We start from the raw sequence: 13,621 nt of genomic DNA, 5'->3' as shown, positions 1-13,621 counted from the left end.
ACCCTAACCTGTTGCCACCTACTAATATGGAAGAGTATTACATGGTTACTCTGTTGACCATAAGTAAGCATGGACACTCAACAACAGCACATTATTTATAGAATACAGTTTGTGGTTTGCAAAAATTTTTTTTTTAGAAAAATTAGGCGGCATTGCAAAATTTCCCATGGTACATAATACTAGTGGTTGAAAAACACTGCTTTAGATAGTAAACACGTCTGAGACGGACGGAATCAACAGCGCTTCTGCTGGCTGCAGACAAATGCAAGCTGCTTGGCCCTTTATCACTTCAAGATGGACATAATCCACATTGTGGTGAGTGGTGTCAATAATATTTTTTCCAACTGATTATTATTTTTGTTATATCAATTGTAATTTAAATGAATTGTAACCAAATGCAGTATTAAATTACCATTTTGTCAAACCGTTTCTTGCTATTTTGTGTGTTATCAGAGGTATATGTCCTTGAAAGAGGATCTCCACTATAACGCGCTTTAGCTGGGCTTTGCTTGTCCTTGTATGTGCGTTGATGAGTTGGCTTTCAGGCACCTTTTCTCTGCTGTTTCCACTTGTTTCGTATACACAACGATCGCCCTCGGCCAACGTGGATTACAGCGTCTTTGTTAACTCCGCTGCTCACACTGAAACACTTGATAAAAATATGAGAGACATTTACTGCTGGACATGTTGACGCGCACGTTATGCACGGTGGGTCTCTCCCTTCAGGCTGGACACACCAATCAAAGCAGTCGTCTCGTTAAAGGACATAGAGTCCAGTGATGAGGTCAGTGGCTAACTTGGCTGATTAGCGAGTCCTGGCGGCTGCTTGGTCACAGTGGGAGGGAGGGGGGCTTTATCAACAAGCCTGTGAGGTGGTAAACTGTGCCTGAACTCTCTTTCTCACCCCAGGTTTCATCCCCATCTGTTAGGGTCAAGGACAACGCACAGTGGCGCGGATTTACCCCCCGCATCTTCTTTTAGATAGTCTAGTCTGCTGGGTCTGGAGTGGTACCTGATCCTTTCATTAATGTATAGTTCTCCCTAAGGAAATAATATAAATAATCTGTTGCACGGTCAAACTGTGGTCGTATAATCGTTATGTACGGGCTATAGTGATAGTATAACATTCTTAAGTGTTGTAAAACTAGGGAAAAGAAATTCCACTGTTTCCAGCTGTGGGACTTAGTGCCTCCATTGTGTGCGGGGTGTTGTAAAACATAAAAAACATCACATTTCTAATCTCTTTTAAATTCAGTGACAATGTGCTTGGGAGGTGAGTCGCTTCACATACAAATCGAAACACAATCTAGATCTTATGTCTAACGCAACCGTATCACGTGTTACAAGTTTATGTTTCGATTTTAAACAGCGTTTAAAAGTTGTCAAATTTTCAATAGGTATTTAAATTTAACTTAACAAGGTATCAAAACAATGTTTGAAAAGAGTTAAATCTGCTAAAGTTTGTTGAAAAGTCACCTTCATGTTGTTCAATAATATGTGTTCCTGGTGTCTGTGAGCACCAAACGTGAGAAAATGCTATCTTCTCCGTCAATTGTTTGTTCCGCTTTTGCAAGAACATCTCTAAATATTTTTTTTGTTTTTTTTATGATGTCATGAAGGAAAAGCCTCTTTCCTCGTGAACATAATACCACCTCTGACCCACTCCGAGCAAAATGACCCTGTCCTTTGTCCAGTGATGCTACATAAAAAATGTAGTAAACTAAGCTACAAGTTACTCTCCATTAAATGTAGCTAAGCTACAGGGGAAGCTATCCCCGTAGAATTGTAGCAAGTTACACTACAAGGTACACGGCAAAAGTAGCTAGCTACATCAAAGCTACATTTAACACCATTTCAATCTATGGCCCACATGTTCATGTGACTGAGAGTGTACAAGCGGACCCAATAAGGTTCGATTGTGGTAATTTCAGATTGTTAGCTATGTTAGATGTAAATACAGTAGAAGAAGAGAATGCAAAGTGCTAATCAGGTAGTGCTAGTAACTTTAAAGCTCGGGGTCTAAAAGATAACTACAACTTTCCACTGCTATTTGGTGGTGGTGTCATTGTTTTATTGTGTTTAAATGTTACTTAGTAATATAATTGTCAGAGACTTACAAAAAGGTGGCCACTATAATGTTAATACCAACTATGCAGTGAGTTATTTTTATTTGCTGTCATGTCAATAACTGGATGCAGTGTCTGGGTGAGGCTGGGCCGCAGGAAAATATTTCTTAAAAAAATATTTTTAAATGTCTTTATTTTTATTTTCAACGCAAAATAAAACAAAAATATAAATGAACAAAATGAGAATTAAGTAATGTGAGGAAATGCAAATTAAACAATAAAAAAAAGCAAATAACAGTTTGAATTGGTCCAGGTTATCGGGGAATGTTATTACTGACAGACAGGTGTCGCGGTGCAACTCCAGCCAGACTCGTAAGAAAACCCTCGTCTCCATGGCAACGTTTCTGTCACTTTCACTCATTTGCCGCTTTTCCACTAACGCATGGGTAGGCAACCCAGAACGTTGAAAGAGCCATTTTGGAAACCAAATAACAAAAATCGTCTCTGTGTGCACTGCACAAACTGAAATTTAAGTAAGATTAAATATCTCACATAAGGGTGATATTTGCTTATTTTCTGTCTGATAAGATAATTCTTCTCACTAAGCAGATTTTATGTTATAGTGTTTTATTTGTTTTAAGGTTTTTTGTCCTAAATGATCGGAGTTTACAGTTATGGTAGCACAATTAGCCCCGAATGGGCTAACATGACGAATAACGTGTTATACATCCGATTCGCCCAGCGACTCTCTGTCGGAGTATCAACCCTGGGGTCCAGTGCACCACGGTTTTGTATTGTTGCACGGTCCTCCGGCAGAGTGCTTTGGATGCTACCGGACTGCTCGTCTACCCGGCGCTGGGGGAAGGAGAGAGAGAGAGAGAGAGAGAGACACACACACAGTGACAGGGATCGCTCGAGAGAGAGCGAGCAAGCGGACGAGCGATGGCGGGAGTGAGGCAGGAAGAGCGCGGGTTTACCATGAATTGATTAACTTGGACCCCGACTTAAACAAGGTGAAAAACGTATTCGGGTGTTACCATTTAGTGGTCAATTGTACGGAATGTGTACTGTACTGTGCAATCTACTAAAAAAAGTTTCAAACAATCAATCAATAGTGGAAAAGCGGCAAAATATTTCTCTGCTCGCATCACGCAGGTGACGTCAATGTTCAGCCTTCCAGAGCCACATACCACATCGTGATTGGTAGATTCCTTCAGGTTTGCACACAACGCTGTCAAGCGCCATTCAAGTAAAACTCGTGGACCACACAAACATTAAACTCTCATATTAAGGTGGGGGCCGCAAAAACGGGCGTGTCTGAGACCCCTGGTCTAAATTGTTGTACATGAACATTTAATTCTTGCATCACTAAATAAAGTATGAATAACGATGTTGTGGATAATCTGTTTGAATGCAATTCTGTTGTGAAATCATATGTAATCTACCTCTAATTATTATTGTTGTAAACTGACTAACGAGACATACACATATTATTTTGTGTTCTGTAATGATTCAATTATTTATACAAAAAACGTTTTATTGTCAAAATAAGTCTTTCGGAGGTTTCTGTTCATCAGTTCTTACAAACAGCCGGGATGTGCTTTTATCATGTCATGTAATTGGGAACATTCTGACTCTTATAAAACAAGTAGTTTTTTGTATTTTATCATGTACTTGAAAATATTGCCCTTTTTCAGCTTCGACATCTGTACTTTGTCGTAGTTAATTCAAGCACAAACTGGTATACCACTACTGGCTTATTCCTTTTCGCCTGCAAATAATGTCTAACGCCTGGCTGCGTTTGATTGGTGATAATTGGGGAAATGGAGTAACCAGTCACTAGTGTGACTGGTTAAACAGAGTCATGTGACAGTGCCTACCGGAAAAAAGCTTGCCGACAAATGTCTACGTCTTTGCAAGCCCCAAGCAATAGATTATAAATATTTATGATAAAATGACACTTACGTTCGAAATGAAACTCAATGTAACAGAGAAAAAGTAATGTTACTTCTTCACAAAAATACTCAAGTAAAAGTAAAAAGTATTTCTCATTAAAATTACTCTGAGAAGTACAATTCGTCCAAAAAGTTACTTCAGTAAATATAACGGACTAAATGTAGTGCGTTTCTGCCCACCTCTGATTGTGGAAACTCTGATACCTATTTAATGTCGGAAAATACGACAATATGGATTCTGGGATCTTTAAACGGAGAACCCAAGTTTTAGCTTTCATTCTTGAGTATTTGATGAAGGCCCACATTGCGTTTCCTTTTTCCAATCTCCTATAAAGCTGCACCGAGCATCTTTCCGGCTCAACAGGAACACGTTCCAGGCCCGGGCCTCCTATCAAAGCCAGCGAGCATGAACCTCGGATGACTGTGAGCCAAGGGCAAAGTGTGCTGTGTGACTAAGTTGGAGAGACAGGTTGCTCCTGAAGGTTGTCTTATCCCTGTTATCCCTTGTGTGCCTGTTGGGGATTTTGTCCCTCAACTCCAAAAAAGAAGTCCACTTTTGTTTCTTTTGGTTTGCTGATAACCATGCTATCTAAAAGAAGACAGTGTCTATTCACTGGTCCTCTCTTTCTGTGTATGGCGGTTTACTGTGTAATCACTTGATGGCGAGTTTGTGTGTGTGTGTGTGTGTGTGTGAGTGCGTGTGTGTGCGTGTGTGTGTGCGGGTGTGTGTGTGTGTGTGTGTGTTGTCTTTTCATTTTTTATTTTCCCTTTCTTTGCACCAGACGGGAGCGGGTGGAGGCGCCCGGCTCGTATCTGCTGACTGTCACTTCTATTAAGCGTGCTGTCCTCAACCGCTTCCACTACGAAGCGCCTTGACCCATCTTTCTGTGAGGCAAGGTCCCCTTTTGTTGCCCCATGCAGCCTTTTAACGCCATCCAAAGATAGGTGAGAGTCTTTAAAAGGGGGCGCTCACTTTTACTAATGAATTAACTTTTTATTTAGGAATGCCTCATGGGCCAGAACCAAACATTTACTTCCAGTCAGACAAGCAAGGGAAACCATGTTAAGTAGATTTGTTTGATTCTGGGCCAACACACAACACAACATTTTAGCGTCCTGTAACTGTCTTGCAAGTATAAAAAGAAGCGAGCCACTGTTTCGTAAAATACTAAATAGAATTAAAACAAAGCAAAATTGCAGAAGGGAGCAAAAGGCAATTGATTTTATTGCTTGTTTATAGTGAAGTGAATTATATTTATATAGCGCTTTTTCTCTAGTGACTCAAAGCGCTTTACATAGTGAAACCCAATATCTAATTTTTACATTTAAACCAGTGTGGGTGGCACTGGGAGCAGGTGGATAAAGTGTCTTGCCCAAGGACACAACAGCAGTGACTAAGATGGCGGAAGCGGGGATTGAACCTGCTACCCTCAAGTGGTAGGCACGGCCGTTTTACCAACCGAGCTATACCGCCCGAACATTTAACATGAACCTACAACTTTTTTGTTCTACGGTTTCCTCTTTGCGATCACTGGTAGACTTTTGGGCATTAGGGCTGGCCGATATTAGCTTTTATTAATATCGCGATATTTTTATGCCATATTGCGATATACGATATATATTACGATATTTTGCCTTGGCCTTGAATGAACACTTGATGCATATAATCACAGCAGTATGATGTGTCTATATTCAAACATTCTTCTTCTGTGTCTATATTCAAACATTCTTCTTCTTACTGCATTCATATATGCTAGTTTTAAACTTTCATGCAGAGAGGGCCATCACAACTAAGTCAATTAACCAAAACTGTATTTATTAAATACTCTTCATTCTCTCACTAAATACTAAAAAATTCTTAAATGTAATTGTTGTCTTTTTTTTTACAACATTTAAAAAATAAATGGAAATATCAATTTGAAAAGTAAAAGTAAAAAAAAAAAAAAAAAGGGTGCTTAATAAATTAGCTTGCGGCATATCACTCAAAGTACTAAATTTACGACCCATTAAAAATTGGCCCTAAAATTGGTCTTCAGTACTCCTGATCATTAAGCAAAGTAAAACAGATAATGTTTAATTAAACCTCTTCTGTATACATATATAGTTCTACGTCCTGCGGCCGCGTTTTTCCCAGAAAACCTCAAAGGATTACCGTCTGTGGATGTTATATTATTATTTAATTGTATTTCTGTATTTTTTTTAAAGGGCAACTCTGCGTCTCAGCTTGTCGGGGCCTGTTTAGCAGACTAATCAGTGCTTTAATTAACAGAACTGGGTTGAGAATATCAATTATGCTCTTCCCTTATCTGCAGTCATGTCGCATCAACAAACCATTACGACTAATTGCCAGTGTCTATTGTTGGTTGCTGGTGATTACTTTTTGCTTGTTAATCATATTTAATTAAAAAAATAAATATATAAATCAAAAATCACCGTGCCTTAGCCTCTTTTTTTAAATTTCTTTTTTTTAATTCTTTATTAGAGTCAAGGGTGGTTTTTAGCATTTTAACATTTAGCTTGAGAGCTCGCCTTAAAAACTGTTTATGGGCCATTCCAGCAAACTGTGCCATTGGCTTGTTGTAACTCTTTCAAAAATAAACTTACATTTCTGTTTGTTTGTTTTTTCTAACTGGAAATCTAATAATAAAAATATTCTTCTACTCAAAATGTGTATTGGCTCGGGGTCTAACAAAATAGTCAACTCACAATACGATATTTTAAATACAATCCGAAATAGTAACAATGCAATATCCATCTTGTAACCACCATCTTGTAAAATGTATTTTTCTTTTTTAAGTTAAAGTTAAAGTACCAATGATTGTCACACACACACTAGGTGTGGTGAAATTTTGAACCTTTGTACAAACCCCGTTTCCATATGAGTTGGGAAATTGTGTTAGATGTAAATACAAACAGAATACAATGATTTGCAAATCCTTTTTAACCCATATTCAATTGAATGCACTAAACAGACAAGATATTTGATATTCAAACTCATAAACTTTATTTTTTTTTGCAAATAATGATCAACCTAAAACTTCATGGCTGCAACATGTGCCAAAGTAGTTGGGAAATGGTATGTTCACCACTGTGTAACATCACCTTTTCTTTTAACAACACTCAATACACATTTGGGAACTGAGGAAACTAATTGTTGAATCTTTGATAGAGGAATTCTTTCCCATTCTTGTTTTATGTAGAGTTTCAGTTGTTCAACAGTCTGGGGTCTCCGCTGTCGTATTTTACGCTTCATAATGTGCCACACATTTTCGATGGGAGACAGGTCTGGACTGCAGGCGGGCCAGGAAAGTACCCACACTCTTTTTTTACGAAGCCACGCTGTTGTAACACGTGCTGAATGTGGCTTGGCATTGTCTTGCTGAAATAAGCAGGGGTGTCCATGAAGAAAACGGCGCTTAGATGGCAGCATATGTTGTTCCAAAACCTGTATGTACCTTTCAGCATCAATGGTGCCTTCACAGATGTGTAAGTTGCCCATGCCTTGGGCACTAATGCACCCCCATACCATCACAGATGCTGGCTTTTGAACTTTGCGTCGAGAACAGTCTGGATGGTTCGCTTCCCTTTTGGTCCGGATGACACGATGTCGAATATTTCCAAAAACAATTTGAAATGTGGACTTGTTAGACCACAGAACACTTTTCCACTTTGCATCAGTCCATCTTAGATGATCTCGGGCCCAGAGAAGCCGGCGGCGTTTCTGGATGTTGTTGATTAATGGCTTTCGCTTTGCATAATAGCTTTGCACTTACAGATGTAGCGACAAACTGTATTTAGTGACAGTGGTTTTCTGAAGTGTTCCTGAGCCCATGTGGTGATATCCTTTAGAGATTGATGTCGGTTTTTGATACAGTGCCGTCTGAGGGATCGAAGGTCACGGTCATTCAATATTGGTTTCCGGCCATGCCGCTTACGTGGAGTGATTTCTCCAGATTCTCTGAACCTTTTGATGATATTAAGGACTGCAGATGTTGAAATCCCTACATTTCTTGCAATTGCACTTTGAGAAACGTTGTTCTTAAACTCTTTGACTATTTGCTCACGCAGTTGTGGACAAAGGGGTGTACCTCGCCCCATCCTTTCTTGTGAAAGACTGAGCATTTTTTGTGAAGCTGTTTTTATACCCAATAATGGCACCCACCAATTCCCAATTAGCCTGCACACCTGTGGGATGTTCCAAATAAGTGTTTGATGAGCATTCCTCAACTTTATCGGTATTTATTGCCACCTTTCCCAACTTCTTTGTCTTGTGTTGCTGGCATCAAATTCTAAAGTTAATGATTCTTCGCAAAAAAAAAATGTTTATCAGTTTTGAACATCAAATATGTTGTCTTTGTAGCATATTCAACTGAATATGGGTTGAAAATGATTTGCAAATCATTGTATTCCCTTGATAATTACATCTAACACAATTTCCCAACTCATATGGAAACAGGGTTTGTATTTTTTTTTTTTTTACCAAATTTGCATCTTTTAATTTTATTTTGCCGTTTTTTTTATTTTTTATTATCTGCAAATACATCCCTTCTATTGGCGTATCCAAGGCAATTTTGACTTGTTTTAGAGGTTCCTTACTCATTTGAGTAACCAAAACTGAAAGTAGGAAGAGTGGATTTTCAGCATTAAATTAGCAAATACAATGCTAACAGCATGTTGACACTAAACACATAATATAATTTCAACTTAAAATTGTATTTTCAAAATATCCAAAAACATCCAAAAAATATATTATGTAACAGGTCAGTGAGACCGCCCTTTTTTTCAGGACGTCCAAGATACTCGAGAGTGAAAAGTCTGGCCTGCATTAGCCTTGAAAGAGAAACTGCTCTTTTTTTGGAGTTTGATCGTTAATTTGCGGGATGATCCACGAGTTTGAGCTTTCATCTATGCTCCTCTGTTTTTCCTCCCATCTTTTCCTGAGCTGCGCTGCGCAGTGGATTGTGGTAAATGTGGTTTGCTTCTCAGACAGGCTCACTCCATAGTTCCAGAAAAAAAACTACACTGCCGAGTGTACTTCCAGTTCTCGCTTACTGCCACACATCACTGCATTATTGTGAGAATTTTGAACCCGCAATACACTGGTATTTACAGTACGGTTACATCCCTACAAAACATTATTACAGTAATCATGTACAAACAGTGATTAATAGCACAATTTATTTTGACAGCACATACTACTGTACTTTAATCATGGATGGTAATCGTAATGGTGGAGCAGGTTGCTTTATGGCAGTGGTGTCCAAACTACGGCCCGCGGGACATGTACGGCCTGCCGGCGCCTACAATTTGGTCCACGAGAATTCATAAGTTTAATTTTAAGTCAATTTATATGTTGCTGCTTTGTCGCCATCTTGTGGACAACATGGGTATTTAAGGTTTATGACCACTTATCGAGCTTTGAATGAAACAAAGCACAGGATTCACCTATATGACCCCAATGCAAATAACCTTTCCTAATCATAGTGCAAAAGAAAAATAAAAAATCGAACCAACGCAATTCCAACAGACATAGTCATATAACACAATTTGTGGATATTATAAAAACCGTCCATGCCCCATAAAATACATTCAAAATTACACTTATTTAACTCCATTAGCAAGCATGATGGGAAAATGCAAAACACTATCTCTACACTTAAATATGTTTAGCACATTTTAGCTGCTTCATATTCCTGATTGATTACAAAACTTTAAGGAAGCTGTCACGAAGGTAAACATGGTAGGAGTCAAACTTTTAAATGCTCTTAATATCCAATTCTACAAAACCCAAAACAAGTGAAGTTGGCACATTGTGTAAATGGTAAATAAAAACAGAACACAATGATTTGCAAGTCCTTTTCAACTTATATTCAATTGAATAGACTGAAACACAAGATATGTGATGTTCGAACTGAGAAACCTCATTTTCTCATGCAAATAATCATTAACTTAGAATTTAATGGCAGCAGCACATTGCAAAAAAGTTGGCACAGGGGCATTTTTACCACTGTGTTACATGGCCTTTCCTGTTTCCTGTTTTAAAGCTTTTCAGGTGGAATTATTTCCTAATTTTGCTTGATGTAGAGACTGAGTTGTTCAACAGTCTCTGTTGTGCTATTTGACGCTTCTAATGCACCACACATTTTCAGTGGAAGACAGGTCTGGACTACAGTCAGGCCATTCTCGTACCCGCATTCTTTTACTACGACACCACGCTGTTGTAACAGGTGCAGAATGTGGCTTGGCATTGTCTTGCTGAAATAAGCTGGGGCCTCCATAAAAAATACCTTACTTGGTTGGCAACATATTCACAGATGTGTAAGTTACCCATGCCTTGAGCACTAATACATCCCCTTACCATAACAGATGCTGGCTTTTCAACTTTGCGCCTAGAACTGTCCGGATGGTTATTTTCCTTGTTGGTACAGAGGACACGATGTCCACAGTTTCCAAAAACAATTTGAAATGTGGACTCGTCAGACTACATAACAATTTTCCACTTTGCATCAGTCCATTTTAGATGAGCTCGGGCCCAGCAAAGCCTTTGTAGTTGATGTTGATAAATGGCTTTCGCTTTGCATAGCAGAGTTTTAACTTGCACTTCCAGATGTAGCAACAAACTATAGTTACTGACAGTGGTTTTCTGAGGTGTTCTTGAGCCCATGTGGTGATATCCTTTACACACCGATGTTGCTTTTTGATGCAGTACCGCCTGAGGGATCCAAGGTCATGGGCATTCAATGTAGGTTTTCAGTCTTGCCGCTTAGGTGCAGTGATTTCTCCAGATTCTCTGAACCTTTTGATGATATTACCGACCGTAGATGGTGAAATTCCTAAATTCCTTGAAATAGCTCGTTGAGAAATGTTATTCTTAAACTGTTGGACGGTTTGCTCAGGCAATTGTTCACAAAGTGGTGACCCTCGCCCCATCCTTGTTTGTGAATGACTGAGTAGCTGATTTTATACCCAATCATGGTACCCACCTGTTCCCAATTAGCGTGTTCTCCTGTGCAAAAAATAACAACGTTTACCTGTTCTAACAATAAGTACTGTATCTTCTCTTTGCAGTCTATTCAATTGAATATGGGTTATAAAGGATTTGCAAATCATTGTATTCTGTTTGGTTTTGGGTTTTGTATTAATAGTTAATTATATATCCATAATATAGTATGTACACACACACACACACACACACACACACACACACACACACACACACACACACACACACACACACACACACACACGGACACACACGGACACATTTGGGCACTCCTGATTTACGGTTTCTGATCAGGTCAATGCATATGTCAAAGATATGTGAGGAGACTCCAACTGGTGTGCTTGTTGGCAAATTTAATTAAAAAATTAACCCCAAGGGTACTTTAGATAAAGCTGTTACCAAGTTATGAACAAATAAATGAAGTGCATTCAAATTAAACATTTAAAAAAAGTTTTTCTTTATGACATTCTCACAATAAAATGTAATTTGTGTCAAAATATTGGGCTCTTTTTTTACATCAATTAAAATTATGCAAGCAAATAATTTACAGTGATTAATCACGATTAATTACATTCAAAATGTGATTTATCAAGTTTTTTTTTAATTAATCGTGTGACGGTGGTACTTTTTAACTCCTACTGCTTTTGAGTCACAGTATGCAGTGGCGAGGGAGAGAGAACCCAACGGGGCCCCTATAGAATGTTTGTGCAGTTTCCTCCAAGTACAGACTTGCTGTTTCGTCAGTGGTATTACAAACATCTCCTCAGTTCTTGCTCAGAATGGATCTGAGTCATATTTACTTTCATAATCCAAGAAATTTATAATTTTGTCACCCCTCCCCCCCTCATAAAAGCCTGACCATACACTCTCAGTGTAGCTGGTCTTGGGGTTTGCAAAATGACATGCTTGTGAGCCTAGTATGGTTGGTGTGAAACAACACATTGGCTTCCAAACCACAACTTTGTATTTCTTTTCATGGGGCGTGATTGAGTGTACATTAACGTTATGTCATCCTAAGGTGTGCCTTGCAATCGCACTCCACCCCTCGGGGAGAGACTAGACTCCCGGATGGATGCAAAAGCAGACGTCTGAAGAAACCTGAGAAGCAGAGAACCTCTGGTTAATTCATCTTCTTCCTGGAGTCTGAAGTTTCTATCTTACGTAAGACATATAAAGACGTTCTGTTCCCAACATAATTTTACAGTGGATCATATTAAGTTATGTAAAAATTCTGTAGAAGCACATTGTTCAATAACATTTGTGGCGCCCGCTATGGGTTGTGGTCAAAATGCTTTGAAAGATATACCTTTTTTTTTTTTAACGTTTTAAACACACACCTTTGTTGCTTTTTGCAACTGGAGAGGAACCTATTCTAAGTTCCACAATGTTATTCAAAATGTTAAGGGTTTAAATCCATCCATCCATCATCCATCCATCCATCCATCATCTTCCGCCCATCCGAGGTCGGGTCGCGGGGGCAACAGCCTAAGCAGGGAAACCCAGACTTCCCTCTCCCCAGCCACTTCGTCTAGCTCTTCCCGGGGGATCCCGAGGCGTTCCCAGGCCAGCCGGGAGATATAGTCTTCCCAACGTGTCCTGGGTCTTCCCCGTGGCCTCCTACCAGTTGGACGTGCCCTAAACACCTCCCTAGGGAGGCGTTCGGGTGGCATCCTGACCAGATGCCCGAACCACCTCATCTGGCTCCTCTCGATGTGGAGGAGCAGCGGCTTTACTTTGAGTTCCTCCCGGATGGCAGAGCTTCTCACCCTATCTCTAAGGGAGAGCCCCGCCACACGGCGGAGGAAACTCATTTCGGCCGCTTGTACCCGTGATCTTATCCTTTCGGTCATGACCCAAAGCTCATGACCATAGGTGAGGATGGGAACGTAGATCGACCGGTAAATTGAGAGCTTTGCCTTCCGGCTCAGCTCCTTCTTCACCACAACGGATCGGTACAACGTCCGCATTACTGAAGACGCCGCACCGATCCGCCTGTCGATCTCACGATCCACTCTTCCCTCACTCGTGAACAAGACTCCTAGGTACTTGAACTCCTCCACTTGGGGCAGGGTCTCCTCCCCAACCCGGAGATGGCACTCCACCCTTTTCCGGGCGAGAACCATGGACTCGGACTTGGAGGTGCTGATTCTCATTCCGGTCGCTTCACACTCGGCTGCGAACCGATCCAGCGAGAGCTGAAGATCCCGGTCAGATGAAGCCATCAGGACCACATCATCTGCAAAAAGCAGAGACCTAATCCTGCGGCTACCAAACCGGAACCCCTCAACGCCTTGACTGCGCCTAGAAATTCTGTCCATAAAAGTTATGAACAGAATCGGTGACAAAGGACAGCCTTGGCGGAGTCCAACCCTCACTGGAAATGTGTTCGACTTACTGCCGGCAATGCGAACCAAGCTTTGGCACTGATCGTACAGGGAACGGACCGCCACAATAAGACAGTCCGATACCCCATACTCTCTGAGCACTCCCCACAGGAGTTCCCGAGGGACACGGTCGAATGCCTTCTCCAAGTCCACAAAGCACATATAGACTGGTTGGGCAAACTCCCATGCACCCTCAAGAACCCTGCCGAGAGT

General features: G+C 40.3%; 1 protein-coding gene across 5 annotated transcripts in view; it reads left to right on the top strand.

Annotated features, from left to right (window-relative positions):
• The window catches only part of plxnb2b (plexin b2b), a 523,376-nt gene that overhangs the window by 53,207 nt on the left and 456,548 nt on the right, over positions 1-13,621 (top strand). For 3 of the 5 annotated variants that reach the window (XM_061916748.1, XM_061916745.1, XM_061916749.1), the window contains exon 2: positions 12,043-12,185. The exons of the other annotated variants lie outside the window; for them this stretch is intronic. The gene's annotated coding sequence lies outside the window, so the exon portion shown is untranslated. The remainder of the gene's footprint in view (positions 1-12,042; positions 12,186-13,621) is intronic. 5 annotated transcript variants of the gene reach the window in all.

The sequence above is a fragment of the Nerophis ophidion genome, linkage group LG12, assembly GCF_033978795.1.
Source record: "Nerophis ophidion isolate RoL-2023_Sa linkage group LG12, RoL_Noph_v1.0, whole genome shotgun sequence".
Lineage (NCBI taxonomy): Eukaryota > Metazoa > Chordata > Actinopteri > Syngnathiformes > Syngnathidae > Nerophis > Nerophis ophidion.
Note: the sequence above shows the minus strand (reverse complement) of the source record. Positions and strands in the feature narration are given on the sequence as shown.